Source organism: Echinops telfairi, unplaced genomic scaffold, assembly GCF_000313985.2.
Source record: "Echinops telfairi isolate 266 unplaced genomic scaffold, ASM31398v2 ScPeMD7_6;HRSCAF=24_1, whole genome shotgun sequence".
NCBI classification, from domain to species: Eukaryota; Metazoa; Chordata; class Mammalia; order Afrosoricida; family Tenrecidae; genus Echinops; species Echinops telfairi.
The window spans coordinates 14,224,727-14,231,880 of NW_022103903.1; the positions used below are offsets into that span (position 1 = coordinate 14,224,727).

The following is a 7,154-nucleotide window of genomic DNA, read 5'->3' on the forward strand; positions in this document are numbered from 1 at the left end:
AAACCAAAGTCCACGTAGTCTCAGCTACTGTGGACATGTTTTCAGGAAAGACCAGTCCCTGGTAAAGTAGAGGGTCAGCAAAAACAGGGGAAGAGCCTCAAAGAGATAGAGTGATACAATGCCTGAAAACGTGGGCTCCAGGGTGACAATTGCGAGGCTGCCAGAGCTGGGCAGTGTTTCTTTCAGCTACACAGGGGACCTCTGTAAGTTGGAACAAACCTGATGGCACCTAACACCAGCACCACATGAGCGAGTCCCGGTAGGGCATCGTTTAAGGACTAGCCTGCTAACCAAAGGGTAAACGTTAGAACCCCAGGTGATTCTGCTGGAGAAAGATGGGCGTTCTTCCGCCCAAAAGATGTGCAGTTTCTGAAACCCTATGGCGCCGTTCAACTCTGTCCGACAGGTCACTGTGAGTTGACACAGACACGACAATGGGTTATGGACGCCATGAGCACATCTCTGCAGTACATATCAGAATAATCGGTGGACTATTTCTCTCAGCCTTAAAATCAGGAGTGCAGCGGGTCAGAGGGGTAAACCATTCGCCTCCTCTGGTTGCATAATTTCAACTTATCCACTCCCGCTCCTCAGTGCACTGCTTCTCATGTGTTGTAACTGGGCATTTGGAAGTGTTACGCCCCACACCTTCTGCGCCTTCTGTGCCCAAACCCTTTAAAGTCCCCTAGAACCTTCCTCTGAGAGCTCACTGCGACTCTTCCAGGTTATGACAACTGAATCAGAAGACTCCTTAAGGAATTCCATTTTGTGAGACTGTGGAGTTATCCAAGGAGCTTCTCCCCTTCCACTTACTGTATTGCTGCCTACCTGACCCAAAATGTAGTGTGTCTGTTGTTTCTAACTACCTCATAACATATTTCATTAAAATAGCAAAAACTAGCGGGAGGAAAGTCGGCCATTTATATTAGTTCTATCCCCTGAGAATATCTTGTTTTTTAAACCAGCAGTGTTTTTATTTATGGTAATAAAACTGAACTCTACACTTTAAGAAGGTGACTACATTTGAAATATACAAGTCTCAGACAAGCCCTATTTTCCTTACCCCAGGCATTTCACAGATATGAAAAGTCCCTAAATGATAGCTTTTATAAAGCAATGTCTACCAAAACCTTCACACAGTCAGTGCACACAAATTTAATATGTGATATTTCTTGAAGAAATATTTGAAGTAGGAAAAGAATCTCATAATTAGAAAATACTTAAATTTTAGTAATCCAAAATAAGTCCATTTTTCCTGAATCCTTTCATCCCCACCTCTTTTTCTAACTAATTTAAAAGTCATTAACTTAATCGATAACTTTAAATAAGGAAGCTGATCTTTACTAAATGATAAATGATATTGTAGTGGACATGTTAGAGGGATATCCTTGTAGCTTCAGATAACTGTAAAGCCCAGTATCTGGTTAATGAAAGTGACCACAAGCAGTTATTTCCTGCACGGGATGCTTTCACAGGTACATGGAGTGAAACTAATCTCCATCCTACTGTCACAACAATTGCAGCAATAGTCAGTGCACTAGACAGACAACCCCACTGGAGGAACAACATGAGGCCAATAATCTCAATCTAATACTGGTGCTCCATATTTGTGAGCAACAAAGCTGGCTTGCCTCCTATTCCAGTCCCAAAAAATATGGGGTTGAGGTTTTAGTCCCCATGAGGGATAGTACATGCCAACCTTGGAAGAACTTCCCAGCAAGCGTTTCTAAATAAGAGTTCCTTTTGTCACAGGTAGATCTTGTGTGTCTCTTCCTTGCAGATTAAAGAGCCTGACTACTATAACAATATGTGTTCTGGGATTGATGTATTTGTTTTTATGTGTACGAAATATAGTATAATAAAATGCAAGGCTTATCATTGACATCACATATCATATTTCTTTCTTGCAGCTTTCCTTACTACTGGGAGCATGTTTGAAGGGAATACAAGCTTGAACGAACAAAGGGAATTAATTTAACAAAGCCTTTGACTGTGAAAATTATATAACTGAGAAAAGAATACTAATTACCAATAAGTGAATGGCCTAATTCATTCTATTAAACTCCCTATGTCTTTAGGCTGTGTGCATATCAAAAGCAGGCCCTTTATTCTAAAATAAAAGGCTGGCAAATACCTAGGGTACAATGAAAATACTCCATAATCCAGATCAAATACCAATCCCAATCCAGTCTGATTTTCATCTAATAAAGTAAATAACTGGAAGATAAAAAGGATACCCAGACAAAAGTTAAAATTATATTTAAATCAAGTTATCACCAAATTTCTTTAACAAATTTGTGTAAAGACTGTGTGAGGTAGTTAGTGTATTGTGCCAACCTGACCGATAAATACATGTGGGGTTAATTGAAGGGCGGAGGGATAAATGGCTCGGTGAGACTCACCTTTCTAGTTCTCGGGTCTCTTGCTTTGTGATGGTCGCACCAGGGTGAAGCTGCCTTAGCCAATTCCCTGATTCAGCTGGCAAGGCTCACTTCCTGCAAGACATCCCCAAGGAGAAGCCACATGGACCTACCCCGATGCAGCCCTGATTGCTGGAGCACCCTGACAACACTAAGATGCTTACATGTTCACTGACTTGGCTTTCCTCCTGCAGTCAGCATCATAATGTGTATTTTGTGAGATGGAAGAGGACTTTGTGGATTGGTGTTGGACATATGGGTTAATGTTGGACTTGTGGGCTTGGGCAGCACTGGATTGGGATGTTTTCTTGATGCACACTTAACCTTTATATACAACTCTCATACATGAGTTTCTGTGGATTTGTTTCTCTAAAGTACCCAGACTAACACAGTGTGTATTATAGTGTGGACTTTATATAGATCTGAAAACAGCAATGACAAAAACAATAAATTCCATTGTTATCAAGAGTTGAACTTCCATAGGGGAGGGGCTGTGTGGTTGCATTCTTTCTCCCATGAGGCAGCTGCTTGGTTTGAAATACCAGCCTCATTGATTAGTACCTGAATGTTTAACCATTGTGCAACTACAAAGATCTAAAGTGAATTGTTAACATGGAGGCTTGTTGTTTTAGTGTGGTTGACAACTGATGTTAGCCGTTCCTTAAACATTGTACTACTAACAAAGAAGGTTAGGTGGCACAAGTAGTGTGTGATTAGCTACAAACCTAAAAGTTGATGGGCCAATCATATTCACTATCTCTGTTGAACAAAGGATTGGTGAACTGCTTCCATAAACATTGATGTTATGAGATGTTTTCTAATCAGGTCTGGTTTATGGCACCCACATACACAGCAGGACAAAGCATTGCGTAGTCCTACTCCATATCACAGTCATTCCTATGTTTGAGCCTAACAATCTTGCCTAGGCTCTCAACCACTATGTCAATCCATCTTGTCCTTAAAGATTACACCCGAGACAATCACATGGACTAATTCTTTTTTTTTTTTTTATAAAAAGAAAATACTTTTAATGGGTATTTTTTACAATATGTGAAATATTTCTCAATAAAGCTACTAAAAATTGATATGGAATATTTAAGATCAACAAATACTTACCTACCAGATGTGCCAAATTATTGATGCCCTGGTACGCAAGTATGTTTTTATTATTTACAGATGTCAAGCATATGTTCCTTAATTTTCACGTAGTTGAATTTTTTTTTTTAACATTTTATTAGGGGCTCATACAACTGTTATTCCAATCCAAACACACATCAATTGTGCAAAGCGCATTTGTACATCGTTTTTCTCAAAATATTTTCTCTCCACTTAAACCCCCAACATTAGGTCCTCATTTTTCCCCTCCCTCCCCGCTCCCCACTCCCTCATGAGCCCTTGATAGTTTATAAATGGGTATTTTGTCATATCTTGCCCTGTCCGACGTCTCCCTTCACCCACTTTTCGGTTGTCTGTCCCATAGGGAGGAGGTCACACACAGTTCCATGTAATCGGTTCCCTCTTTCCTACCCATTCTCCCTTTACCCTCCCTGTTTTGCCACTCACACTGCTGGTCCTATAGGGCTCATCCGTCCTGGATTCCCTGGATTTTCAGTTCCTATCTGTACCAGTGTACCTCCTCTGGTCTAGCCAGACTTGCAAGATCAAATTCGAGTCATGGTAGGGGGAGCGGGGAGGAAACATTTAGGAACTAGAGGAAAGTTGCATTTCTCATCATCGCTACATAGCACCCTGACTGGCTCATCTCCTCCCCGAGACCCCTCTGCAAGGGGATCTCCAGTGGCCTACTCATGGGCTTTGGATCTCCACTCCGCACTCCCCCCATCGTTCACTATGGTAAGATTTTTTGTTCTGATGATGCCTTGCACCTGATCCCTTCGACACCTCGTGGTTGCATAGGCTGGTGTGCTTCTTCCATGTGGGCTTTGTTGCTTCTGAGCTTGATGGCCACTTGATTACCTTCAAGCCTTTAAGACCCCGTATGCTATACTTTTTGATAGTCGGGCATCATCATCTTTCTTTGCCACATTTGCTTATGCACACATTTGTCTTCAGTGCACATGGACTAATTCTTTCATATTCATTCAACTGCATACTTAGCCATACCCTGAGAAGCTGATAGTATGAAAATGAACTCAGCATCAGACTTGCAGGAACACTCATTAACAATCAGCAAAATGCAAATGGAAGAAGTTTTCTTGTAGAAACGGAGAAGACTTGAAGCCCTGACTATTAAGATGACAGACTTTACTGTGGACTATACCTCAATGTAAAGAACACAAATATCCCTAAACTGACCCAATAACAGCATTGTGTTGGTGGGAAAAATATTGAAGTTGACAATAAAGTAATTCTACTTGGATCCACAATCAACACCCATGGAATCAGCAATTAGGAAATCAAAGGATGTATTACATCAGGCAAATCTGCTGTAAAGAATTTTCAATTATATTTTGAGCATCTTCCAATGTAAGGGGCTCATCTTCTGGCACTATCTCTGACAAGGTTCTTAGGTTATATTTCTACGTTTTTAAAGTGAATAAGCCTTAGGAGAAAACAGCCTGTTCCATTGGTTGAATCCCTTCTTAGACTGGAAGCTCTCCTGAAAAGTACTCACTGCTGTGACCCTGCTGGTATTTGAAATACTAGTGGGATAGCGTCCAGCATTACAATAGCATGAAGCTAATATAGAAAGACAAACTGATAGAGGAGTGATAGACCTGATGATGAAGTTGGTAATTTTTTGTCCCTGTTTTTTTATTTTAGTGCAGTAAAGCATTCCCTTGAGAGGCAATAAGCCTTGTGTGGGTGTTGCTGTGGGAAGCTATGGTGCTGTCATGGGAAGAAAACACAAAAATAAGGCTTAATGCTCTATTGCACCAAATTTAAATATGGGGTGGGGAGAGTTTACCTGCTTGATGGTTTAGTTTGTCTTTTATTGAATACTCTTCCATAAAACTGTAGATTCTCTTCTCTTTTTTGTGTGGGAGTAGGAAATTCACTTTTAATTGATCTACAAATAAAGTTAGTAACCTTTTGTTGCTCATAAGGAAAGTCTTATCTTGGACAGCTTGAGGGTCTGGGTTAACTGGTTACGTTCATTACTTAACTTCAACCGCAATATTAAAAAGAACAGGGCATCTCAGAGGATCAGAGGCTGGGCTGGCATCCACATCCAGCCCCTTTTTATACTCCACACTTTCTCTTTAGCTCTTCCACCTTGTCTTTGTAAGCTTTCATGGCACCTTCCTTACAGGTCCCTTTCAGTCCATTCCAGGTATCCCACTTGGCCTTGCCTCTGAAGTCCAACAGCCCAGGTCATTCTGTGTTTATGTCGCCCACGGTAGCTTGTTTGAAGCAGCTGCAGATGAACAGCGTTTCATCATCAGCTGGTTTGGTCTTGAGGTGATTAACTTCTTCAGCAGCTTTGTCAAACTCGGCCTGAGACATGCTGGCGGGGTGGCAAGGATTCCAGAGAGCTCTCAAGGAATCGACAAGGAAGTGCCTCTGAAGAGCAGACTGGCCAACCGTAGATTCTTTTCAAGTGTGATTTTTAAAAACATTTTCCTGATAATTTCTAATTACCTAAACAAAAACAGACGTTTTGTTTGTTTGTCTGCATTTGCATTACAGTTTAAATTCTACAGCCCTTGGTTTGTGAAAGACCATGCTCCTCGGTGGGAGCCCTAACTCCGTCCTGAGGTTTGTCATGCTTTCAGATAGCCTTTGAGTTCTTCATGTCATTTCCTCAATACTTGCTGACCACCAAGGGAGCCGTGTGCTAGTGCCTAGACAAGTTGAGAGCAAGCCCAGGGAGGGACAGTTTGCCCTCTGGAAGACATGGTTGAAAGTAAATTCAGAGTCTGGGACTCTGAGGTACTTGCCTGGGCCTTTCCTGAAATCAGACATGTTATGTAACTCAGGGATTCTCAACCTTCCTAATGCTGTGACCCTTTAAGATGGTTCATGTTGTGGTGACCCCCCATCCACCCACCCCCAACCAAAAAATTATTTTATTTGTTTTGTTTTGTTATTTTTTTTAAATCATTTTACTGGGGGCTCATACAGCTCTTATCACAATCCATACATACATCCGTTGCATCAAGCTCATTTGTACATTCATTGCCCTCATCATTCTCAAAACATTTGTTCTCCACCTAAGCCCCTGGCATCAGCTCCTCATTTTTCCCCTCCTTCCCCCCTCCCTCATGAACCCTTGATAACTAATACATTTTTATTATTTTGTCATATCTTACACTGTCTGACATCTCCCTTCACCCACTTTTCTGTTGTCCACCCCCAGGGAGAAAGTTATATGTAGATCCTTGTAATTGGTTCCCCCTTTCCACCTCACCCACCCTCCACCTTCCCAGTATCGCCTATAAAATTATTTTCATTGCTACTTCAGAACTGTAATTTTGCTACTGTTATGAGTCGGGAGACCCCTGTGAAAGGGTTGTTCGACCCCCCACAAAGGGGTCACGACCCACAGGTTGAAAACTGCTCATCTAACTAAAGGTAAAGGTTGGGATCCTGGTCACTATGAATAATATCCACCAAGTGGACAGGTAGTAAAACCTCAGAACCAATAACCTACAATCTGTGATTATGCTCATATTCTAATCATAGTGCTTCCTCAATCCTCTACCTCAGTTCCTTCTACAGCCTTGCCTGTGACAATCATGAAATCATATGGGATGATTTCCTTCATGCAAT

At 41.5% G+C, this 7,154-nt stretch overlaps 1 pseudogene; it reads right to left on the minus strand.

The window, feature by feature from the left end:
* Window positions 1–5,624: 5,624 nt before the first annotated feature.
* LOC101663310 lies at window positions 5,625–5,888 on the minus strand (annotated as a pseudogene).
* Window positions 5,889–7,154: the final 1,266 nt, after the last annotated feature.